General features: G+C 34.7%; 1 long non-coding RNA gene across 1 annotated transcript in view; it reads left to right on the top strand.

Annotated features, from left to right (window-relative positions):
- Positions 1-22211, top strand: part of LOC129397121 (uncharacterized) — a 57261-nt gene extending 35050 nt beyond the window's left edge. The window contains exons 2-3 of the long non-coding RNA XR_008624301.1: positions 4042-4194; positions 21833-22211. This is a non-coding gene — a long non-coding RNA (uncharacterized LOC129397121). The remainder of the gene's footprint in view (positions 1-4041; positions 4195-21832) is intronic.
- The last annotated feature ends 4831 nt before the right edge of the window (positions 22212-27042 follow it).

The raw sequence follows: 27042 nt of genomic DNA, 5'->3' as shown, positions 1-27042 counted from the left end.
TCATTTTTTTTTGAAGGTTATTCATTATTGATTTGATTAGTAGGTGTCAGCCTATTTAGCCTAGTTGTTTCTCCTTGTGTGAGTTTTGGTGATTTGTGTCTTTCAAGAAATTGGTCAACTTAATTTAAATTATATTTGTGGACCTAAGCTTGTTAATAATGTTTCTTTATTATATATTTTTAAATTTTATTTTTATTTTTTATTTTTTAATTTAATTTAATTTAATTTAAAGTTCTGGGATACATGTGCAGATATACAGGTTTGTTACATAGGTAAACATGTACCATGGTGGTTTGCTGCACCTATCAACCCATCACCGAGGTATTAAGCCCCACATGCATTTGCTATTTATCTTGATGCTCTCCTTCCCATATTTCTTTATTATATTTTTATGTTCATGGGACCCATAATGCCCACCTTTCTTTCATTTCTGATATTGCCCATTTTTTCAACTCTTTTTTTATGGTTAGCCTGGCAAGAGGTTTGTCAATATTATTTTATTTTATTTATCTCATTCATCTTTTCAAACAATCAGTTTTTCGGTGTTGACTTTTTTCTCTATTGTTTTCCTACGTTCAATTTCATCTCTAATTTTTCTTATTTATTTTATTTTATTTTATGATAAAATAAAGCATGACTCTTCCTTTTCTAGTTTCCTAAGGTGGGAGTTTAAGATGAATATTAAATCTTTCATTTCTAAAATATGCATTTAATCCTTTAAACTTCCCTGTAAGCACTACTTTTTTTCATCCCACAGATTTTGATAAAAGTATTTTCATTTTAATTTTGTTAAAATTATTTTTAGATTTCTGGCTGGGCACAGTGGCTCACACCTGTAATCGCAGCACTTTGGGAGGCCAAAGCAGGAGAATCACTTGAGGTCAGGAGTTTGAGACCAGCCTGGCCAACATGGTGAAACACTGACTCAACTAAAAAAATACCAAAAAAAAAATTAGCCTGGCGTGGTGGCACTTGCCTTTAATCCCAGTTACTCGGGAGGCTGAGGCAGGGGAATTGCTTGAACCTGGCAGGCGGAGGTTACAGTGAGCCAAGATCATACCACTGCACTCCAGCTTGGGTGACAGAGGGAGACTTTGCCTAAAAATAAAATTATATATATTATTTTAAAATTTCTCTCTTGAAATTTCTTTTTGACCAATGTGATACTTACTGATGTGGTTAATCTCCAAATATTTGGATATATTCAAACTATATTTCTGTTATTTCTTTTTAGTTTAATTCTATTGTGGTCTGACAGCATAGATTGTTGGAGTTCCACTATTTTGAATTATGTAAGGCATGTTTTAAGGCCCAGATGCAGTCTATTTTGGTAAATGTTCCACATGAGATAGAGAAGAATATGAATTCTCCTGGTATTGAGTGGAGTACTATACAAATGTCAATTAGATTAAGAAGGTTGATGATAATGTGTATGTCAACTTTAGTCTGACTGATTATCTACCTGCTGGGTGTATCAATTATTGATAGAGGCATGCTGCAGTCTCTAACTATTATAGTGGATTTGTCTATTTCTCCTATCAGTTCTGTCTGCTTTTACTTCACATATTTTGATGCCCTGTTGTTAGATGTGTACATCTAAAATAGACAAATCCACTATTAGAGATGTCAGCATGCCTCTATCAATAATTGACAGACCAAGCAGGCAGATAATCAGTCAGACTAGTGTTAGGATTGTTATGCCTTCTTGGAAAATTGACTCCTTTATCATTGTATAATATCCCCTTTTCCCCAGGATGATTTTCCTGGTCCTGAAATATGTTTTCTCTGAAATTAATGTGTTTGTAATCTTTCTATAATTTTTCTCATAGAGAGTTAATGTCTTGAAACTCTCTTAGCAGTAACCCACTGTTAGTATAGCAGAACCCTATTTGTTATATGGAAAAGTATGGAGGAATGAAAGTTTTGTACAGTTTCCTCAATTTCAGTCTTTTACTTTGCTTATTCTTGACCTGTGACCTTCAAATCTAGTTCTTAGCTTTTGTTTTCCCTTTTACCTGAGACAGGACAGCTCAAGGGAGCTGTGTGGGAGAAATGCCTTTCCCCAGGTAAGACAAGGCTCTGATAAGGGTTTTGTCCCCCTTTGGGGAATGGGCTTTTATTGTTGAGAATGCTTTTCTTGTTTCAATAGGAGTATTCATCTGTTCCCATTGCCAGAGACACAGGAGATTTTTTTTTTTTTTTTTTTTACTGTGACAATCTGATGGGATTCCTGAAAGTAAAACCCATGAAAATCTGAAAACCCCTGAGACTGAAGCTCCAGGAGTTGTTCACTGTCATGCTAGGACATACTCAGCCTTCAGCTATTTGTCAAAATTACCATTTATAAGCTTCTACTAGTTTATGTCTCAAGCAGCTTCTCCTCCAAGTAAATAGATCTTAGCTGCAACTCTAGATTTGCCTGTCTACCCAGATTTCGAGTGATGGTTTGCTCGTGCTTCTCCAATGCATGCAAGAAAAATTGTTGAGTTTCTATGTGTTTTTCCTGTAAGAATTGAAGTGACAATTACCCAGGTCTTTACATTTAGGATTGAAACAGAAAGTCTTGCCACTGTCTTGATATATCTTTTTTCATTCTTACCTACTTTATATTCAAGAGTTAAAAACATAACCTTTCTTCTCTTCTTGGAGGGTGTATACATGCAATCATTTAGTCTGACTTATTTAAATGAATTACTGATTTGGAAGAATTTTTTTGTTAAATTATATTTTTATTAAAATATCCATGTTCTTGAACATTCTGTTAACACTATGTTACAGACTTATGTCCAGACATATTCAACATTTTTATGAAAAAACTATTAGTAAGTTCTGAGTCAACTCTTCATCAGAAATAATTATGTGATAAACCATTTCAAAGACATAAGGTTATTGACAGAAAGGAATATACCTAATTTATTCCCTATATAAGCAGATGTAACCATAGTCTTAAAAAAAAAGCACTTAAATATTCTGATTCTTTTGTGTGCTGGGGCATGAGTTTTCTTCCTCTCTAGGACATAAGAGGAAGCACGTCTTTAAAGACTGATGTACTGGATCCTGCACAAGACTCTCTTTCTTCAAATAAAATTTCTTAGTTTTACATATTGTGTCAAGAGTGATACTTAAGATTTTACTATCATTATACTTTAAGTTTTAGGGTACATTGTGCACATGTACCCTAAAACTTAAAGTATAATAATAATAAAATTTTTTTAAAAAAGATTATGTCTCTGGAAGTTTCATGCTTTGTAAAGTTACAAAACGCAGAATAATCTCATAATGAGTAGACAGCAGTCATAGAGGTTCTATCAGTCTAACTTATGTATGTCTTTTCTCCTGAGGAGACAGTGAATGGAATAAAAAGGAAAAACAATGGTAAGAAAACATCCATTTTTGTTGTTGTTGTTATCATACAATTTTAAAGTTCCTTTCCCTTTCCTGCATAAAAAAAGGAAATTACAAATTAGATACAGCATGAGAAAAGTATTTTATGACATTTACATAGTGTTTTTAATGTCTCTGTTTTACAGAAATATACATAAAAATCATTAATATTTTACAACCGTTTTAGTAAAGCATTGAAGCCAAAGGCAAGTCCTGTTTTCTATATTCACCGACATCAGAGAAAAAAGTATTCCTAAATTGTAGCATGCAACTTAAATTAATTCAAGAGTGAAACTAGACTACCTTTTTCCAGGATATTCTTGAGAGGTTCTCACTTTGTCTCTGTTTCACCCACATTGGCATATTTAACCTGTGTTATAAAAGCTACAAATGGTTACAGTTTGAAAATTTTCTTGCAAAAATTACAACTACTTCTGAGTAGACTTTTAATGTAACTTTTATTTGAAATAGTTTAAGTTTCAGGAGCAGTTGCAAAGTACAAAGAACCTCTCCCAATGTACATATACCATATAGTAGTGTCACAACCAAGATATTGACGTTGATTCTAGTAGACTTTTATAAAAGGAGAATATGTACTTATTCCAGCTCACAAAAATCAATTCATCCATTATGAATCTTTATACTCTATATGTCTAGGTGATGTGGTAGAAATCCTGGATTAAAAATAAGAAGATAAGTAGAGCAACTGAAAACCTAAGGAAGAAAAAAAAGAAGAAGACGATGGTAACTAGACAACTCTCACTGTCTCATAACTCTATATGCCAAGATTGTTTCATATCCCAGGTACAGGTAAGTTCTTTCTTCCTCCTCTCACTTTTCCCTTTCTCAGGGAGCTCTCTTATGGAACATCCAGGAAAATGGGTCAGGCTAATGACTTCTCAGACCTGTGCACTGAGGAGTAAGAACAGCCAGAAGCACGTACCAAACCTGCACATGTACCCTCTGAGTCTATAATACTAATTGTAAAAGATTGCCAGAAGAACAAAGCCATATATGTTTAGTGAGCATAAATAAAGTATTTCATGAGAACTAAGAATATTGATATGGCTCCGATGAGTGGAGGAACACCAGGGCTCTTGTCTTGCACCAAATTGGTTAAAACCACACAGACACACATGGGGTGGGTTTAAGGAGCGGAGAGTTTGATAGGCGACTTGTAAGAAGGAAGAAGATCCCCCATACAGAGACAGAGGGAGGGGACTCCAAAGCTGAGAGAGGAAACCCCTGAGTACCACAGAAACCAGCCAGTTATATGAGGAGGCTGGTGGATGCAGTGTCTGATTTGCATAGCACTCAGGGGATTAGTTTGACCAGGTGTGTCATTCACATAGCCCATGACAAAACTGGCCCTTCCACCTTAGCCTTTTAATATGCAAATGCAGGGTGCCATGATATTACACAAACGTGAGGATGCACCATATGTTGTAATTAAAATTTTCAGATAATTCTTTTTAATAAGTTTTGCCCCTATCAAGTCATACCTTTTTATTACCTCTAAGTATGATTTTTCACTTTTTAACTGATAAAGTAACTACTTCATGAGAAGTAGTCAGATTTATTTTATTGAAGTGAGGGTGCTCAGGATTCTAGGGTAATTTCTTCACTATTTTTTGTGGATCAAATACCAACAATTCCATATGATTAAATGAGTTAAAACTAGAAACATGAATCATGAAATCTAGATTTCTAAGTGGTAACTCATTTCAGAAGAATTTTTGCCCTTTTAATCTCTGGTGACTTTTTATCATTAAAAACACAAAATTAAGATATTATTGGCAATATTGAAAGAAATCACTTTGGTGGTGCTCTGGCAATACATTTTCTGATACTGCTAAATCCTGCTCAGTGTGAGTCACTCTCATGCTATGTTACAGAAGCTACAATGTTCAAATTGGTTCTCTAGGTAATAGCATTTCTGACAAATTAATAATGTGATGCTTTGCTCAGCCCATGAGATTTTTCATTACATATTCCCCAACTGTTATTTACAATACGATGACAACTTGTAATTTGTCAAGAGGTAAAGAACAGCAGGAGTAGCTTTAAGAGATGAACGTAAATGAATCTCCATCATAAGAGGGGTGGTCAATGGTCGTTTGGAAAATTCACAGGTCATTGCTTTTTTCTCCCTTCTCCCTCATGCTTCAGTCCTCGCTTGTTACTTCTCTATACATAGACTAGAGCAAAGGCCAAATATAGGTGTAGGTAAACAAGACTCTTCATGCCTTGGTATAATCACCAAAATCTCTTGAAAAAAGAAATTATGGTAGCTTTCTCAAAGTTAGCCCTCTGTACTATACTACAGAGGAACAACCAGCTGAAACACAGGCTTGCAAATGATCAATTGCCCAAAATACATTTCATGATTTATGTGATTTCTCTCTAGTGAGTAGTCCAAGAAGCCAATTTCATTTTTCTTCCTACTTGGTGCTCCCATTGAGAAGAGGAATAGTATTTTCCAAATAATTTATTTGGAAGGTTGATGATATGAATGACTGGACAGAACTGGAAGCACAGTATTCAAATCTGCCACTACCTGCTGTGGGATCATTAAGGACTTTTCAATATTTCAGTATATATTGTGTAATTAATTAGCCATGATGTGAAACTGGAAATAGAAATGCCAGCAGAAAAGGAGGAAATTCCAAATAGTTATTATGCAGGAAAAGGCAAAAACAAATTGGAATTGAGATAGGAAAAAATTGGAGTTGATATGAAAGAAGATAGGATTAAAAGCAAGGTTAGTCCTGGAATTAGCAGAAAGCAAAGGATATTTGAAAGAAAAGCTAAAATAAAGGCAGAAGTAATGAAAGAAGAATGAGAGCTTTAAAAGATATAAAGAAAAAAATGGAAGCAGCACAGTAGAAATTTATGGTTTACAGCTTATAATAAAAGCTTATGAGTAAAATCAAAGAAAGCAAAGTATTTTGTTTCTGTTTTTGCTTTCAAATAACTTTGAATGCTACTCTAATACAGGTTTTTCAATCCTAGGCCTAGGTATAAAAAGACAATGTAAAAATCAGTTGTCAAAATCTAGGAGATGTTTCTACTAAATGCCAAGCATGTGAAACCACTCGATCTGAAAATGTAAACTGCTAATCCACCCATGCTCTGCTGCCTAAGTCACAGCTAGCTTGCCCATCTCAAAGTAAGAAGGGAGGTATTTTATTGATTCTATGTCTTCTTCCAGGTCTCTTGTTCAAAAAAATCTTGGTCTTACTAGCCAAAGCAATCTACTAAATATTCAGTGCAATCCCTATCAAAATACAGATGACATTTCTCACAGAAATAAAAAATAATTCTAAAATTTATACAGAATCACAGAAGACCCAGAATAGCCAAAACAATCTTGAGCAAAAAGAATAAAGCTGGAGGCATTTTATTATCTGACTTCAAGTTATAATACAAAGCCATAGTAACCAAAACAGCATGTACTGGCATAAAAACAGACACATAGACCAATGGAACAGAATAGACAACCCAGAAACAAATGCATGCATTTATACTGAACTCATTTTTGATGCAGGTACCAAGAACATACAATGGGGAAAGGGCAAACCCTTCAGTAAATCATGCTGAAAGAACTGAATACCCATATGCAGAAAAATGAAACTAGACCCGTATCTCTGGCCATATACAGAAATCAAATCAAAATGGATTAAATACTAAATCTAAAACCTGAAACTTACAGAATGGCTAGGAGAAAACATTGGGGAAACATTCTAAGACATTGGTCTGGGTGAAGATTTTATGCCTAAGACCTCACAAGTACAGACAAACCAAAGCAAAAATGGACAAATGGGGTCACATAAAGCTATGGGTTTCATTTGCTGCATTATTTGTATTTCTAATACAATGCTAAGACCCATAACGTCCTGGAGATTATTGCTGAGGATGAAACTGAACTTCTTTAAGTAAAAAGAGGAAGTTGATTGAAATAAAAAGATTATATGGATGAAAGCTGACAAAACAAATATGATGGTTAATGCCATGGGATGCCCAGTGGTGAAATTAGTATTTGAATCAGTTGACTCTTGTAAAACAAGAGCAGAAATCTGTGAACCGATTTAATTGAAGAGGAAAAGTTAATAATCTGAGATGAAAAGAAGATACCTGAGTAAAAGATCACTAGGAAACTAAAAAGGCAAGATGAACATGAAAATCTATGCTGGAATCATGAGGAGCAGAACTGGCACTGTGGACAGCTGAATCTTAAATGCAGAGGACATGTGAGAATTTTCTACACAAAGCAGATGTAAGCAAGTTAAAGATGTGGGGAAGAGGGAATGAAAGTTTGCATGTGTTCCTAAAGAAAAAAAAAAGTTACAACAGAAGCACAAGCAATTCTCAAAGCAAGAAAGTTTTTCCCAAATTAAAAATATTACCCAAGAATAGCTGTTAAGTAAAATTATATAGACCATACAAACAAAAAAGACAAAATAATTCTCAATGAACTAAATAATTTTTTAATTAACAAAACAAACGTAAAACAGATTACTTGGAATGGCGTAACAGTTATGATAATCTTAGACTTCTCTGAAACATTCTAGTCAGAAGATAATTAAAATAAATCCTTTAAGTTTTTGTAGAAAAATTGTGATATACACTGTTTGATATGCAATTTGTATGGTATATAAACCTAACATTTCATGAGCACAAAAAGTTTATCAGTAAAGAAAACTGAAAATATTTTCAAAAAGTTTGATTGCTCAGAAAGTGTACCATAAACCATCTTTCTTAAAAAATGTTTTCTTTTTCTGTTCTCATGAAATTTACATCTTGAATCCTTCCATATATTTCTACATCAACATTCCATTTTTACCAAGTTATTTCTACAGCATGAACATATACTACAGTCTTTGGTTAAACTATATGGAACTGCTGCTATTCGGCTCTTTTTGACATATAAGAAGGTCAAGCTGAAATTTATACAGAATTGAATATATGAAATTTATTATACCACCTTGATGAATTTTTGTTATATTAGTTTACTCTATCAGTCAGGGTTCTCTGGAGAAACAAAACCAATGGGAGATAACTACATCTCTATCTAGCTGTCTATCTATCTATCATCTATCTATCTATCTATCTATCTATCTATCTATCTATCTATCTATCTATCTATCTATCTGAAGGGATTAGAAGGAATTGGCTCATACAATTATGAGGCTGAGAATTCTTATGATCTGCTGTCTGTGAGCTGGAGACCTGAGAAAAGCCAGTGGCGTAATTCAATCAGATTCTGAAGGCCTAAAGAACCAAGACAGACAATCTGGTGTAGATCTCAGTCAGAGGGCAGGAGAACCCCATGCTTCAGTTCAAATGGTTAGGCCTAAGAAAAGGGGAGGTTTTTCTCCTTTCTCTGCCTTTTGTTCTATTTAGGCCCTCAACAGATTGGATAATGCGCACCCATATTGGGGAGTGACACCATCTTCACTGAGTCAACTGATTCAAATACTAATTTCACCACTGGGCATCCCATGGCATTAACCATCATATTTGTTTTGTCAGCTTTCATCCATATAATCTTTTTATTTCAATCAACTTCCTCTTTTTACTTAAAGAAGTTCAGTTTCATCCTCAGCAATAATCTCCAGGACGTTATGGGTTTCATTTGCTGCTTACGCTATTTTTTTTTCTAATACAGTACCACTTGCCAGCTTCTCAGAATAGCAGCAGACATTCCATACTGGCTCTATGAAAACTGGCAGATGCTGGGGCCTGCTAAGTGCTGGCCGTTGGACTCTCTTGCTGTACAGCCTGCTCTGATGCTAGCCCCAGGTGAGGGAACTCTTATCAATGAGGGGCTGTGTTCCTTTCCAATCTTTCCCAGCTAGTAGTGCTTGTTATTGTCATTTCATTATTTATGTGTTTATTTATTATTAGTTGATTCCATTATAATTATTCATCAAATAAACTTGAATATAAAAATCAAGTGGGTGATTGTTTTTATAAAAATTAAGTTGACTTCTCTGGAAAGATTCAATAAAGGTCCTTCGTAAAATATCCTGGTAAATTTGGTGTGGGTGAGAAAACTGTAAAATCGTGGAGAAAAAATGCAAAAGCTCTAGGATTCTGCCCTCAGATTGCTTGGCATGTGTCTTTCAAGTCTTATCCTTTTTATTTCTTCTTTCTTTCCTTTGCTCTACTGTATTTGAACCTCAGATACAGGTACCATATTTAATCATTCTCTTGATTTAATCATACACATTGAAGATTCCAGGACTGGGTTTGCCCTAGTCTCTCTTAACAGAGAAAACTAGCCCATATATATGTGAATTCCAATCATCGTAAACACATATGTCTATAACTACTTGTAAAATATATATTTATTTGCATCTATATTGAGCAAACGTGAGTTTATACTGATGTTCCCAAATCTAATCTAGTACCACATGGTTCATTCTAGCTTTCTCCCCTGGCTTACCTGTTCTATCCTAGTCTGACAGCGAGGAACTGGCTCCTCGTCATCCATCCCATTTTATTTGTTCAATGCCAGTTTACATGTGCAGTGGTTTTAAAATCGTTAACTCAGATCTTTGTGGGGAACAACTTCATCAACTAAAGTACATTGATTATGTATAGTGTCCTTCGTTTATAGTCTTAGTCTCTACTCATTTCTAAAACTACTTAGGTCTGGCGGGGCACGATGGCTCACGCCTGTAATCCCAGCACTTTGGGAGGCCGAGGCGGGCGGATCATGAGGTCAGGAGATCGAGACCATCCTGGCTAACATAGTGAAACCCCGTCTCTACTAAAAATACAAAAAATTAGCCAGGCATGGTGGTGTGCGCCTGTAGTTCCAGCTACTCGGGAGGCTGAGGCAGGAGAATGGAGTGAACCCGGGAGGCGGAGCTTGCAGTGAGCCCAGACGCACCACTGCACTCCAGCCTGGGAGACAGAGCCAGACTCCGTCTCAAAAAAATAAATAAATAAAAATTAAAAAATAAAATTACTTAGGTCTTTAATTTCTTTTACCAAAGTTTTGTAATTTTTCATGTATATGTATATATTCTGAATGCATTATGTTAGATTTATACATAAGTATTTCTTTAATACTTTTGGAGTTAAAGAAGTGTTTATTGTGTTTTATTTTCAATATCCAAATTCTAATATTCATTGCTGGTATATAGAAAACCAGTTCATACTTGTATATTCACCTTTTATCTTGTGACCTTGCTCCCTTGTTTGTAGCACATTTTTTATTCTTTGGGGTTTTCTACCCAGGCAAACAAATATAGTTTTTTCCTTCTTCTCAAGCTGTGGATTTCTTATGTCTTTATATATTTATTTATTTTGTTTTATTGTCCTCCCTATGACTTCTAGTAAAATGTTGAGTGGAAGTGGTGAAAGAAGACATTCTTGTCTTGTTCCCGATCTTGGAGGAGAAGCAGCCTATTTCTTACTATTATTTATGTTTGCTATAGGAGCTTTTTGTAGATGTCCCTTATCAAGTTGAACAAGATACCCTCTATTCTTAGTATTCTGAGAGTGTTTAATTGTGAATGGGTGTTGGATTTTGTCAAATGTTTTTACTACACCTAGTCATAGGATCATATGATTATTCTTCTTTGGCCTGTTGGTGTGGTAAATTACATACATTGATTTTCAAATGTTGATCTCGGCTCACTGAAACCTCTGCCTCCCGAGTTCAAGCAATTCTCGTGCCTCAGCCTTCTGAGTAGCTGGAATTACAGGCGCAGGCCACCATGACTGGCTAATTTTTGTATTTTTAGTAGAGATGTGGTTTCACCATGTTGGCCAGTCTGGTTTCAAACTCCTTACCTTATCTGCTGTTCTCGGCCTCCCAAAGTGCTGGGATTAAAGGCATGAGCCATTATGCCCAATCAAATGTAGGTCTTTTAAAATGTGCTGGTAAGTATTTCTTCCTCTTTTACTGTTTTTCAAAGATATTGTATAGAATTTATATTATTTCTTTAAGTGTTTGGTAGAATTTACCTGAGAAAACCCCTGGACATGGTGGGTTTTATTTGTTTTGTTTTTAGATTTCGTTTTTGTTGTGGTGGTGGTGGTTTTTTTTTTTTTTTTTTTTTTTTTTGAGACAGAGTCTTGCTTTGTCACCCAGGCTGGAGTGCAGTGGCACGATCTCGGCTCACTGCAACCTCCACCTCCTGGGTTCAAGCAATTCTTTTGCCTCAGCTTCCCAAGTAACTGGGACTACAAGTGCACGTGCCACCACACCCGGCTAAGTTTTGTATTTTTAGTACAGACAGGGTTTCACAATATTGGCCATGCTGGTCTAGGACTCCTGGCATCATGATCCGCCCACCTCGCCCTCCCAAAGTGCTGGGATTACAAGCATAAGCCACCGTGCCTGGTTTTGTCTTTTGTTTTTAACTACTAATTTAAAATCATTAATAGATGTAAGACTACTCATGTTTTCTATTTCCCTTTTAATTAATTTTAGTAGTTAGTATCTTTCAAAAAACTGATCGCTGCATCTAATTTAATAGGTTTGTGGTGCAAAGTTGTCTGTAATAATTCACTGATTATTGAGCCAGGGGATCAATAACCTCTATACTGATTATGAATTCTATGTTTTTTTCTTAGTTAGCCTGGAAAGAAGTTTATCAAATTTATTAATCTTGTCAAAGAAATAGCTTTCAGCTTTGTTGATTTTCACCAGTTTTTTTGTTTGTTTTCAGTTTTATTAGTTCCCACTCTAATATTAATAATTTTCTTCTTTCTGGTTGGCTTAATAAAAATTACCTAATTTTTCTGCTTCATTTAATTAGGCTTTCTATAGGCTTAATTTGTTCTTAATCTAATTTCCTTACAGGGAAACATATGTTATTAATTTCGGATTTTTTTTCTATAATGTGCATTTTAGCACTATGAATTTTCCTCTAAATACTGTTTTCACTTCATCTTCAAACCATAAGTTGTATTTTAATTTTTATTTAGTTAAAATATTTTGTAATTTATCTTAAGACTTCTTTAATCCATAGTTATTTTAAAGTGAATAATTTCCACATATTTTCAAAAATTTAGATATATTTTTTGTTATTAATTTCTAGCTTAATTCTCTTGCAGCCTCATAATATACTTTGTATGATTTTTATTCTTTTAAGTTTATTATAATGCATTTTATGGTCCAGAATGTGATCTATTTTAGTGACTGTTCCATGTGTATTTTACTGTTGTTGGATGGAGCATTCTAAAAAGGTCAATTTGATCACATTGTTTGCTATTGCTGTTCAGGGTATTTGTTCTTACTACCTGCTTGCTCTAGTAATTAATGAGAGATGTTGAAGACTCAAAGTGTATTAGTGGATTTGACTGTTTTTCCTTGTAGTTCTTTCAATTTTCTTTTTATGTGTTGATATTTTATGTTGTTAGGTGTATATGGTAAGTCCATATTTAGTGAAGTCCATGGGTTCTTGGAAACTGCAACACAACATAGAGCAGGTCTCCACATAATATCATTTCCTTCAATGTCATTTTGCTATAACATTGATGAGGGGAAAAATGGTTTTGTTATCTATCATTTCATTTAAAGTAGTGGTTTCCCAGAACCTATGGATGGCATTAACAGAGGACTTATTGTACATGTTTAGGATTGTATGTCATGGAGTATTGACACTTTTGTTATTCTGTAATGCCCCTCTTGATCCCTGATGATTTTTCTTTGTGTGATGTCTACTTGTTGGAATATAGCTATTGATCGATGTCATCATGGTATATTTTTCTCCATCTCTTTACTTTTAACCTATCTGAGTCTTCATATTTAAAGGAGTTTCTTAGAGACAGCATATGGTTGGATTTTATTGTTCTTGTTTTAAATAAATATGATAAGCTCTTTCAAATGTTATCTTAAAACCACTTACACTTCATGGCTTATAATCACTTATAGTGATTATAAATATAACTGGATTAAAATCTACCATCTATGTAAGTATTCTCTATTGATTTCATTTGTTGTTTTCTTTTTTTCTGCCTTTTCTGCTTTTAATTGATTATATAATTCTATATTATCTACTGTGTTACTTATTTTTTTAAAATTGTTCATTGTCCTACCATTTATAATAAATATTTTTAAATGTTAAATATTAAATGTCAAATCCACCTGTCAACTGACACTATAGTGCTGAATGTTTAGTAGTTACCTTATAACAGAATATTCCTAATATTTCTATCCATTCTGGTGATGCTTTCATTTCTCTTACCTAAATTCTATAATTACCCAGTAAATTATTATTGTTTAAAAATTATCTTTTATATCAATTATGAATAATGAAATAAAAATTTTTTATATCTTAACTTATTCCTTCTCAGCTGCCCTTCCTTTTGTGACACACAGCCATGCTTTTGGCCTATATTATTTTGTTTCTGCTTAAATAACTGTTTTTAACATTATTTAAAGAACAAGTCTACTGGCAATTAATTAATTCCTTCAGTTGCATTTGTCTGAGAAAATCTTTACTTCTTCACTTTTGAATATTCATTTTACTGAATATAGAATTCTAGGTTTGTAGGGTTTTTTTTCCTTCTGTTATTTAAATATTTCACATCACTCTCTTCTTGTTTGAATAATTTCTGAAGAAAAGCCTCATGTAAGTCTTATCCCTGTTCTTGTATAGGTAAGTTGTTTTTCTCTCTCTTCAAGATTTTAGCTTTGCCTTTAGTTTTCTGAAGTTTAAATATGATATGCTTAGGTTGGTTTTGTTTTTATGTTTTTCATTTGTTTGTTTCATATTTAACATCTTTGTTTTCTGAGCTTTCTAGCTCTGTGGTTTGCTGCCTGTCATTAAAATTGAAGAGTTTTTTAAACTATCATTACTTCAAATATTTCTTCAGTTTTATTCCCTCTTTCTTTTTCTTCTGGTATGCTTCTCCTCCTTATGGTTTCTGAAGTTTTGATTGACTTATTTTCTATTGCACTGATTCTTTTCCTCAACTGTGTTAACTCTACTAATTAATGCATTGGAGTCATTCTTATCTTCAGCTACCTGGTTTTTAATTTGTAGCACTTTCTTTTGGTTCTTTCTGATAGTTTCCATCTCTGCTGATACTGCCCTTCTAGCCTTGCATATTGCACCCATTTTCCATTAGCACCCTTAAAATAATCATACTTATTTTAAATTTTTTGTGTTCCAACATCTGTGTTTTATGTAAATTTGATCCTTACACTTGTTTTGGCAATTCAGATTGTGTGTGATTTTGTGTTTGCTTTCGTTTTGTCTTTTGATATGCCTTGTACAAATTTTTTGAAAACTGAACAAGTTGTATTAGGTAATGGGTACTGAGTTACAGAGACATTTAATATGAGGATTTATGTTAATATGTATGGAAATTTGGACTGCATTTCATGTTTGTTGTAGCTATAAGTACCAGAGATTTTATAATCTTCTATTGTTTTTATCTCCTCTCATGGTGTTGGGGCATTTTTATTGTTCTCCAGAGAAAGGTTGTGCCTTTTCCAGCTCTTTTAGCTCTCTATTATTATTCTGGAGGCTTGCTGGTGAGGTCATATGCTAATTAAAGTCTCATTCTTTCAGTGGGCCTGTGTCTCAGGGGTGAGTGAGATCTTCGCAACTGTTTCTATCGCTTATACGTGGTCTACCGTCTTCCCCATTTACCCATTTCCTTCCATGGCTGTAGTGGGTTTTTTTTCTTCTTGTTGTTGTTGTTTCTATTTCTTTGAAACCCTCTCCTGGTTGACTATATTTTTGTTCTTGAGTTTTTTTTTTTCCTCCCTTTGGTGAGACAGAAATTCTGGATTTTGCTGGAGTGAGGCAGAATTTATTTCCTCTGGGATGAAGTTTCAGAATTGTCCTCTGAAGGAGTCCTCCTTCTTGGAGATTGGGCTTCTGGTATTGAGAAAAGTTTGAGAGTGCCTCACAATGGTTACTCTTCTCCTCCTCAGTCAGGGCAATGAGGAGATTCTTCTCAGATCTTCATTATGAGACTGTGGTAGGGGTCCTGTGGAGAAAGTCTGTGAAAGTATAGCGCCCCTGCCACCACCACCCCTCCACGTCGGCAGCCCCCTGGAGCTTCTCACTCCCATGCTAGTTCACATGCAACCTCCAGTACTTTTTCACAATTTCATGTGTTTCTACCAGTTCATGAATTCCAGAGGCTTCAGCTCCATACAGGCAAATAATGGATCCTGTATCTCTCAGGATGTGCCTATGGCTCTAGACTTTAGGGTTGTAGTAACCTAAGTTATGTATAAATTTAAAAGAAGTAATTGTTTTTTAGTTTTCTAGCTTTCAATAGTAATAATGGAAGTGATGGTTTCCAAGCTCTTTCCATGCAAGAGCTGATACTAAAATAACCCACTGGTCTTTTACCCACACAATTCTCCTGAATACCTGAGATGACCACAGATGATTCAGAATATTTGATTTTTAAGAGAATAACTAAAATTAAATTTAAAATATTTTTAAATATGTTAAAATATCTTGGAGAATGTATCTGTAGACCTGAATTTGAAAATAACTGATTCAGGTGAATGCTCTTTCTGAAGCACAGGGATATTTACATCAGGATTTTCAAACTGTTTCCTTGACAGGTTAAGTTGCTTTAGGTACTGTGCAAACAAAATACAATCTATCAGACAATGAAGATTTTAACTGCCCGAGGAAAGTATTCACTGCCTCTATATGTTTTATATAGAAGAGTTATAAAAAATGAGTTCTGCTGCTAAAAATGTTTGAAAAACCTAAGTCCTTAATGATCTTTCAGAGCTCTTTGAACAAGGGCCGTGCCTCAAAAGATGAACAAGAGGTTCTTAAACAGCTGTGTAATTAAATAAGCTCAGGAAATGCTGTGTTAAAGTTACACAGATTATTTACTTCAGTAATTTTAATATTCTAGTTTGTGTGGTGAAAATTCAGGAGGGGAACACAGTGTATTAGATGCTTTATGTTTGTTAATTAAGGTAACAGTTGTATGGGTGTTTGTTTTGTTTTGTTTGTTTTTTGTAGGACACCAATCTATATTAGTGAGACAATTAGTTTCTTGCAATGAATGATACAATTTGGGAAACACTGCTCAAATTAATGATATTGTGATACATCTACTGAATGCATTACATTTTTTCAGGCACTGAGTGCTTAGTATGTATTCTATTACTCCATTTTTATAGATGAGGCCTAAAGGCGTGCTATATAACATGCCTAAGGTTATACAGTGAGTGAGTCACCAGAATTTGAACCCAGGTTTGTCTGACCTTCTATTATTGTAAATTCAGGATACAATTTATTTCAAATTCTTCAACTATGTCTTTGGTCTACCAGTTTTCTGACCTCCTGGCCTACCTATTGGCTTTCAGTAATTTTAATTATTAGATAGGTGTTAACATTTCTTGTAAAACAATTCCACAGTTTTGTCCATGTGGGGCCAATGGACTAGATAAACTGGGACACTTACAAATCTGAAATTTTCTCTTCTCTGAATTTTCACAATTATATCCATCTTTTAATTTCCCAAGTTATTTTTCCTTTTGTATTTTATTTCAAAATTTTTATTTGTCTAATTCAATTTATTATCTTTTCTTTAACTTTTGATTCTCCAGCATTTTACTTTCTGATTTCAACATATATGGATTACTTCTATATTTCATGTTGGATGTCCCCACCTTCTTGCAGCTGAATAGATGAAGGGAAAAGTGGTTGGGAGTAGTGAAAACTGATTAATTAGTATAATGAGGACTACTCTTGGAGTGCAGGAGCCTGCTAGGAAGGAAAAATAGCCAAAGTCATGATATTTGTAAAGAAAAAAACATAATTTATGTAGTGTGATTATTTTTAACCTTCTATTTTCAAATACTTGTAGATCCACAGGAAGTAGCAAAGATAGGACAAGACGATCTCTTCTACCCTTCACGTGGTCTTCCCCAGTGCTTACAAAGTAAATAAGTATAGCACAATATAAAACCAGGAAATTCACATTGGTTCAATGTGTGTATATGGTTCTATGACATTTTATCACACGTGTAGATTCATGTAACCACCACTGCAATCAAGACAGAATGATTCCGTTATACTTGGTGTGATTTTTGACTCATTTTATACTATGCTATGGATCCCAGCTGACATTCTTAAACGATCTTTTCCAGGGAATGGAACACAGTGAACTGTGGCTTCTAAAGACCAGTCAATGAAAGAGACAACTATTGACGTTCAAAGAATTTGAAGCAAAACTCTACTCTGAAATAAAGATCTAGAAAAAATTATCAGAGACATCAGATAAAGCATGCAAACACTGAGATTCTTTAAACTCCATGAGAGGAGAATAAAGAAATGAGTTGGGATAAAGAGCCTAATGTCAGAAATTAATCACCTTGTAAGAGTCATGCAGTAGGGTCCTTTTCTCTCTAACACCTAACTTTGAACCATCTGATGCTTTGGAAAGATGCTTATTTCTAGAGGAAAGGCTGCATAGCTACTCTCACAGGGGTCTCTAGCATTGACTATCAACTAGACTTCACAATAAACATTAACCCAGAACTGCACTAAAATTTGAGGCAGATCTTAGCTTGTACATCTACCTGTTACATGCCTCTTTGCTCTAAATCTGGTATAATATATTGCTATTTTTAGTTATCTGGTATTCTTAAACTTACCGTAACACCTTTTTTGTGTGGCATGCACAATTATCGGTTCAATATGTATTTTGTCTCACAGAGATTATAATGACACATATTCTAACTTGTAAATGTTGCTATGATTTCAAAATCATTGCTTTGCTACATTAATTTGTAGTTCTAGTATTATTGGTTCCATTATACTGAAGACTGACAACATTCTTTAGTAAATAATTATTAGCTAACGCTATTTTACCCTGTAAGCACAAACACTTGGTTACAGATTTTCTGATACAACTAATGTAAGGGCTTTTTTATTCAAGCTAAAATATACAATATAAAATGATAGTGCTTATAGATTTCTTATTTATTTATGACTCTTTAATGAGGCATTGTTGGGATTAAATGGCACATGGAATAGACACAGAAAGCATACATTTCAAAGGACATTACACTGAATTATCACAATACATTAAAGGATGAAAATAACTCTGAAATATATTTTGGAAGCCACTGTTTTGTTTTAAGGTGATATTTAATATGTGAATGTAGTTTCCAGCAATACTACATAGGCCATGAAAACATAATTCAAAAAATAATTATTAACTCCAAAACTAATATGATAAAACATGGCTAGAGCTTAAACTATAAGAAATAAAACATTTAACTACAATTCTTCAACTTCAGCAAGTATAAATTATTTTGCCCGTAATCTTTCAGAACTTGTTTTATTCATGCACAATTTTGCATTTATTAATCAAATGCAATTTTGTATTTTGCATTTTCTCATCGCCTATTCCTAAATAAGTATTTTATTTTTGGTTAAATTAGTAGTTTTTAAGAAGTTTATAATATCAATTTAAATATTCTCTAACATTTGAACAATTAGTTTCCAAGTTTTAACTGTTATTAGTACTTTAAAATAAAAAGTCTTCAGAGAGATAAATACCTCCTAGTTTTCTATTACTGACTTAAACACAATCCCTTGATACACAATCATGAATAGTCCTTAAATGTAGCTAGATGAAGAAGATGTTAACAGGGGCCCCTAAAATTTATATAATATTCTCCCTTGGCTTGAGGGGAATATTTTTTTAAATCACACTGTGTATTTCAGTGATGTATGCTACTTCGTATTTAAAGGAAGGCATCCCTTGTGTTCCTAAGTATCACTCATGTTCTTCACGTTTAGTACAGTACAACATTGTAAGATTAAGGGAAAATATTTTCTTGAATGTCAACTTAGTACAGATACTTCAACGTCACTCACAGGGGTATTGTGGTGGCGACTCTGCTTAGTGCTGCTAGGAGGCCACATCAGCCTTGGAAAGGGGACAATTGTGTGGGCTTAGATTTCTAAGGGTTGGGCAACCTCGAGAATGTTAGCTGGAGAATCCATACAGAAATGCACATATTTATCTTGCTGTGACAGAACATGCTGTGATACCGCTTTCTCGTTTTTACAGATTATTATTATTAAGCAGTATCATAATAAATAACAGCTTTGGTAATATTTAATTTCAACATGAAATCAATACTTTTAGTCATTCATTTCAGGTTGTCTTTTCATCCATATGATGTATTTTCAAAAGTTGTATTTTGAAAGTATACAAGTTTTGAAGAAAAAGATTGAAAATAAAAAGAACCATTTATGAATAGGAAATAACCTTAAAAATCTGTCTGTTAAATAGCAAATATATGGGTATAACAAGTTATCAGTAGTTATGTAAATCCAATAAGCTATGGCCTACAAGAATTGGTAGACGGGGCTGTCACATTTTGCAAATATACAGAAAGCCCATTTAAATTTGGAATTCAGATAAACATGGATTTGTTTTTAGAATATCTCATGTAATAAGTATATATTGTATAATGTTTGGGATATGCTTATACAAAAATGTCATGTGTTATCTATCAGAAACTGAAATTTAACTATGTTCTCTCTTTTGTCTGGCAACCTTATTTAAGACAGGAGACTCACTGGAATTCCAGTATTTTGGTAACTAATGCAATAAAGGTTTAGTTAAGATCATATTAAACTCTGACATCATCACTCTACTCACATAAGCACAATACAGCCAAATAATCAGGCAACAAATTTGACTTTATCTCTTTTTAAATTTGAATTTATCTTTTTCAGATTTTTTTCACTCTTCACCCACATATACACACACATATTCATGAAAACTAACCAGTTATTTGCAACATTTTGAATCTAGTTTTAGGAAGAAATGCATCTCTGTGATTGTTATTGCCTAGTTATTTATATCATAGGGTTTATAAAAGGTTCCACTAAGTAATGAAATGTTAGATGGCTTGTCTGATTTAAATAACCAAACTTTAAAAGGAGCTTATTCATTATTATATATAAAGCAATTTTCCAAGAGCACAGCTGTGCAATTTTATTCCATTGAAACCTCCTCCCACTTAGCAAAATATTTAGATATGTAGACATATAGATAGAGAATTATAATAGGGCAGAGAGGAAATAGACAATGATTAAAGGATAAATTCCATTTGCCACAACATATTTTCATGATTTCCCCCCCATGAATCTACTGCCTTTGGGGTGTTTGGTGGCTAAAATAGCAGTGAGAGCTTGTTGTCACTGAAGCATGTTGTTGCAAATGCTTCATGCCCTGCCTTTCTCCCAGTGACTCTCTTGCTTTCTTTCCTAATGGTACCATCTGCCACTCATAGAACTGTCGCAGGAAACACAGAGATCTGATCAAAGGTCATTGGTATTGATAGCGCTTACTTAGCAGGTGCCTCTGCAATCAGTTTTAATGAGTTTGAGCCCTACTTATTTCTCCTCCTGCTACTGGTCTATTGAAAAAAAAAAAATAGTTGGCAGAGGTGTCAATGACACCACAGGCACAAACTTCCTTGATAAGCTTTGATTTAAAGAGCCAAGAGGCAAAACCCAAAGTAACTCCTGATGCGTGTGTTCCTGTGACAGAGGCAGTTAGAAGAGGCTTAGGAAACTCATCTTTGAGTGATAGTGAAGACTCAATACGGCATTGGCCTCATTGTTATTCCACAAGGCTCACCTGCAAAGTGTATCCGCAAGGTGCAATTTGAAGTGATTATTTTAATCACAAAGTTTCAAATGGGAGCAACATGAGAGATCACCACCGAAATTTTCAGATGTTCAATGCCATTTTCAGGCAGGCTCACTTTTTTTTTTTAATCAAACCCTGAATGTCCTGCTCACCATCACTTGTTGGTCTTTTTATTCATTTTCTTTAAAACACCTGGGATTTTTTTAGGTGACCTGGATCAGTAGCAATGGATGATAAATAGAGTTGTGAGTTGCTACCAAGTCTTGGATGGGTAGGCCAAAAAGCACATAGATAAAAAAGCAAAAATTATTTAAAACTTTGCCAAGGAAAGGGCACTCACTATAACTATTATGCCTTATTTAAAAAGCAACAATAGGTCACAACTTGTGTGTTATCCACCTCCTTTAATTTATGCCTTCATCTGATCAGTTATTCTTAAAAATGTTATTAGAACACTCTGTGTATGTTTGTGTGGCAGACATGAAGTTAAGCAGTAGACAGTGCTGGACACGGGCTGTGATCTTTGCCCCAGTGGAGTCTAGTGGTAATTATGTGTTGACTTTTAAGAGTTTCCTAAAACCTAAGTTAATTTCTTTGATTTTATGCCGAACTTATTAACTCTTGATTCGATTTTTAAGAGAAGTCCTGTGGTAGAACCTATTGAGTTTAATGCTTATTTTACATGGATAATTGCTTGGGGCAGGGATAATCTTTTTTGACCACTGGGGTACATTAGTTATCTATTGCTATGTAGCAAATTACGCCAGCTTAGTGACAAAAACCAACAAGTATTTATCTCACTCTGTTTCTGTAGGTCAGGAATCCAAGCGCGGCTCAGCTGCTGGTTCCGGCTCAGCGCCTCTACTCGGCTCGCACTGAAGATGTGGGCCAATGTTGCAGTTATCTGGAGGTCTGGCTAAGCTGGTGATCCACTTTAAGTGCACTTATGTGACCAGTGGCTGGGGACTTCGGTTCCTCACTGCAAAGGTATCTCCATAGGACTGTTCGTAATACAGCAGCTGTCTTCTTTAAGAACAAAGGGAGCAGGAGCGAGAGACAGTCCGTGAAAAAGCTGCATTGCCTTTTATAATCTAATAGTGGAGGTGACACGCCATCATTTCTGCCATGTTTTATTGGTCACACAGACCAACACTGGTACAATGTAGGAAGGGATTAAACAGGGAAGTAACACCAGAATATGGAAACATTGCGGGGGGGGGGGGGGGTCCTCTGAGAGACTGCTACCACCTGTGGTTTTCATAATACCAAATAAGGAAAAGTTTTACTATTTTAATTTGCAACAGCTAACAAAGTCAGTGCATGAAAATAGGGTTTTTCTCTGTCAATGAAATAAAATTGTTTAAAAATTGTTACTGTGCTGCCTTCTTAATTGATTAAATTGCTTTAAGCAGTTATAGGTCACCTTCTGAATCTCATATTGGTGTGCCCTTCTGTGCAGTCCTAGTGAAAGTTTCTCTTTCAGCTTGTTAAAAAACATTTCTTCTTGTTATAAAAATCATACGGGGCTATATTAGTTTTCTGTTCCTGATATGGTTTATTACATAAACTTAGTAGCTTCAAACAATATCATTTTTTCTCACAGTGTCTATGGTTTGGACCTGATGGGGGCCTCACCTTATGCTTTCAGAGGATTGGACTCAAGGTGCTGGCTGAGTTGCATTCCTTACAAGAGACCCTGAAGAGGAATTTTCTTCCACTGATATTCAGGTGTTTGGCTGAATTCTGTTCCTTTTGGTTGTAGGTCTGAGGTCCTCGTTACTTGGTAGCTGTCAGATGGAGAGTTTACTTGAGAGCTGTCAGATGGAGCCTGGTCTTTGCTCCCTGAAGCGCCTGTGTTTCTCTTGTGCTTTCCATATGTCTTAGCCCAGCAATAGCAGGTCAAGTCTCTCTAATGCTTTGAATCTGACTTCTCCTTCTGCCCCCTGTTTGCCTTCAATCAAAAAAATTTGTTTGAATTTAGGGGTTTATGTGATTAGATTTTGCCCACCCAGATAACCCCAGATCATCTATCTTAAGACCCTAATCAGTCCAGTATTTGCAGCTAGGTACTTTTGTCACATTCCACTTCTTGCCACTAGAATTTGAGAGCCTTCCTTCATTTGGTCTTCTCTTTGTCCCATGAAGTTTTTCCTGGCGCACAATTCTTGAGAACCTTGTGGATGTTGTGTGAATTTCAGAGGTTCAATCCATTAGTTAGAAGCACTGTCCATAAATCTCTTTGAGGTAATGTCTTCTCTATCTTTGGCTTCTGCCGAGATGAACTACCTCCTCAATCTTCCTAAAGGCCCTCTGGTTTAAGAGGATCTGCGAGGCACACCCTCAGTCTCTTCAAAGAGCCTTTTGTGTGACTCAACAAGCTGATATTTTGATGTTTCTGAGGTTTCAGTTAAAAAAGAAAAAACAAACAACCTGTAGGCCCGGCATGGTGGCTCATGCCTGTAATCCCAGCACTTTAGGAGGCTGAGGGTGGCAAATTGCTTGAGCCCAGGGGTTCAAGACCAGCCTGGACAACACAGAGAAACTCTGTCTCTACAAAAAAATACAAAAAACTAGCCAGGCATGATGGTGTGCACCTGCAGTCCCAGCTACTCAGGGGGTTGAGGTGGGAGGATGGCTTGAGCCCAGGAGTTTGAAGCTGCAGTGAGGCATGACTGCACCTCTGCACTCCAGCCTGGTTGACAGAGCAAGACACTGCCTCAAATAATAATAATAATAAATAATAATAATAATAATAATACTTTAAATTTTTTGTCTTTTGCCACCTGGATAGCCAAGAATTCCCCAAATCATCAAGTCTTGGTCTCTTTTTATTTAAAAGGTTTTTCTCAATATATCTCTCTTCTTACATTTTCTTACATTTTACTATGAACAGCATGAAGGAACTAGAAGCTTTCAAACATGAATTTTTTTTTTGAAATCTCCTTAACTAATTATCCAAGTTCACCTCTTACAAGTTATGCTTTCCCCATAACTGCAGGACAATTCTGTTCAGCTTTCTGCTGCCATACAGCAAAGCTATCTCTTCCTTCCCTTTCACATAGCATGGAAAACTTCCTTCTGAGCCCTCACCAATAGCACCTTTAATATCTGTATTTCTACTAACAGTGTGTTCAGGACAATTTTGATCTTCTTTAAGATGATGTGCGGTTCCTCTTTAATGCTCCTTCATTGATCTAAAACTACTATGATTTATTTTGATACTGGTATAGCGCAGAAAAGATTTCTTTTCTCACCCATGACTAGCCTTGTAGCTAAGACACCTATGACAAAAGACAGATTAACAAAAGAAAAGCATACACATTTTAATGTAAGTTTTATGTGACACGGGAGCCTTCAGAAATGAAGACCTAAAGAAAGAGGTAAACTCGTGCATTTTTATGCTTAGGTTTGATGAAGAGTAGACAGTTATAAAGTGTGATTGTATGAGTGGTCTTATCTCATTATAATAGACTGGGGGCAACTTAACAAGGCTTGTTTTTTTCCAGATTCTTCTAGGCATCCTGTGCCTTCAGAGATAAGGATATTAATGAGGGCCTGACAACCCTCATTCAGATGAAGGTCAGAGAATTCTTTTCTGGCCTGCTTTAGGTGAGAAGTGTGGGAGAAGGTGAGATTGAGCTTCCTACCTCTGCTGTTTTCTCAAATGCTAAGATGTTATATTTTGGGGTAGCATGCCCTAAACCCCATAACTGGCATACCTCACAAAATATTCTTCAGAACCTTAGAGACTTTATAAATACACATGTAAAATAATCTACATATTCTGTTTCTCAAGTAAATTTATGTGTACTGCCTCTTCTAGTGATGACAGACATCGTAACTGACAAAGACACTCTTTCCTTCTGAGCCAAAACACTGTCTCACCATCATGCTAAGCAATGCTCTCCAGGCATCATTAATAAACCCTAAGTTTTTCATGTGGAAGAAAATTATTTTCCAAATACTACTTCCTCATACTATTATCTAGCATAATCATTGTAATAATATTAAACAGAAACATGCCTAAAAATACAAAACCAAAATAATGAAGATGTCTTATAGGATCACTTGATGAAGCCTCTTATTTTAACTACGTATAATACAAAGAAAAATGTTTCTTATCATTTTTACACTATTACTTTTATCTTAAAAAATGATCATTATGAGAAAACTCAAGCAACACAGAATAATACAAACAATAAATCAAGAACTACCCTCATTTCCCATTACCCAGAAATTGAAACTCAACATTTGCTGGAGATCATTCTGGATATCTCTCTCTTCCTATATTTGCATGGGATGATAGATGAATAGACAGAATTATTCATAAAAATAAAAAATTTCAAAGAGAGAACATAATGCACATGTGTTTCATATAAATGACATTTTGTTTTATTTGAATCACAGAAAAAAAGAATAAAATTGAAATAGTGGTTAAATATCTAGTAAATGTTTATTCACCTATGAGAATTTTTTTAATCATTTTCTAAAAGATATTTATATTTTATTTACTTTTTAGAGATGAGATCTCAGTAGGTTTCCCAGGCTGGAGTGCAGTGGCTATTCACAGGCATGATCACGTGCATAACAGCCTCTAACTCCTCAAGCTCAAGCAGTCCTCTTGCCCCAGTCTCCCAAGTAACCAGACTATTGGCATGTGACATTGTGTCCAGCTCATTTAAGAAATTTTTAAAGGACACTTCTAAAATAAAATAAAAATCATTTGGGTATTAGGAACATTTGTGTTTGTTTGGTAATTATGCATTTCAACTTGAGCAGTAGGTTTGTCTCCCTGCTAAGAAAAATAATAAATTCAGTTAAATATTCTTATACAAGCTGGCCTCATATATTTTTATTTTTGTTAGTTGTAGATGTATTTTTAAATTGTCAGCATGGTTGATAGTATATTAATAGCATATTGTATATTTAGTCTTGATTTTATATTTTAAATAACTCCAGGTTCACTCTCAGCTCTTGTCATAAAGCCTCCAGTGTTCAGTTCTTTATTTCATTTCATGATTGGTTGAATTTCATCTTCAAATAGCACCCTTTTATTTTTTTTTCAAAAAGGATTATTGGTGTCAGTTTGGTGCCTTTGAAGTTAAAGAAAACCTCATCTGATGATAAAATTCTTGAGACATTCTTTCCTTCAGATCTTTGTTGACATTGATCTCCTGTCTACAGGAATTTAGTATTGTGGTGGAGAAGACAAAGCCAAGATAATATTGGTCTTTTTAGGTGATTCGTTTTTCTGCTTAATTGCTCATAGTTTAGCCTTGAAATTAAATGACTTCACCAGAATTGACTTTATCAGTCTTTGTTTTGTTTTTGTTTTTCCAAACTGGAAATGAAAGCTCTTTAGATCTGTAGACTTGCATTGTGAATTCAGAAAACATTTCTTCTAATATATTTGAACAGGTATCTTTTTTCTTCTCCCTTTTCAGCTTTATTCTTCAGAAGAACCCATTTTTGTATGTTGGATCTCTTTTATCTAGTGTCCAATCATTGTAATTTCTATATACCATTGTTTATTTCACTTCATTTTATATAATTTTCTCAAATCTGCCTCTACAACCTAACGATCTAATGTTTTGTTTATTGAAATATATCTTTCACCTCTATAATGGTATTATTTTTCCCTTTTCAATCTTTCTTACATTCTACCAGTTCACTTTTATTTTTTGTGGTATAATTTATATGAAAAAAAGTCAGCCATTACTGTTGTATGAGTGTTAAAAAATGTATAAATGTGTGTTACCACCACTACACACAGCAAAAGACAGAATCATCTTGAGCACATTCAACGTTCCTATGAACCCCTTTGTAGGCAATCTACTTTCCCATCCTAAGGCCTTGGCAACCACTAAACTTTTTTGATTAGATAGTTTTGTTTTTTCCAAAATACCACATAAATGAAATGGTACAGAATATGATGTTGAGTCTTGTTTCTTTTACTTAGCATACTACGTTTTTAATACAACAATATTGCTTTGTTCAGCAATATTGTTCTTCTTTAATATCTGT

The sequence above is a fragment of the Pan paniscus genome, chromosome 12, assembly GCF_029289425.2.
Source record: "Pan paniscus chromosome 12, NHGRI_mPanPan1-v2.0_pri, whole genome shotgun sequence".
In the NCBI taxonomy this organism is placed as follows: Eukaryota; Metazoa; Chordata; class Mammalia; order Primates; family Hominidae; genus Pan; species Pan paniscus.
Note: the sequence above shows the minus strand (reverse complement) of the source record. Positions and strands in the feature narration are given on the sequence as shown.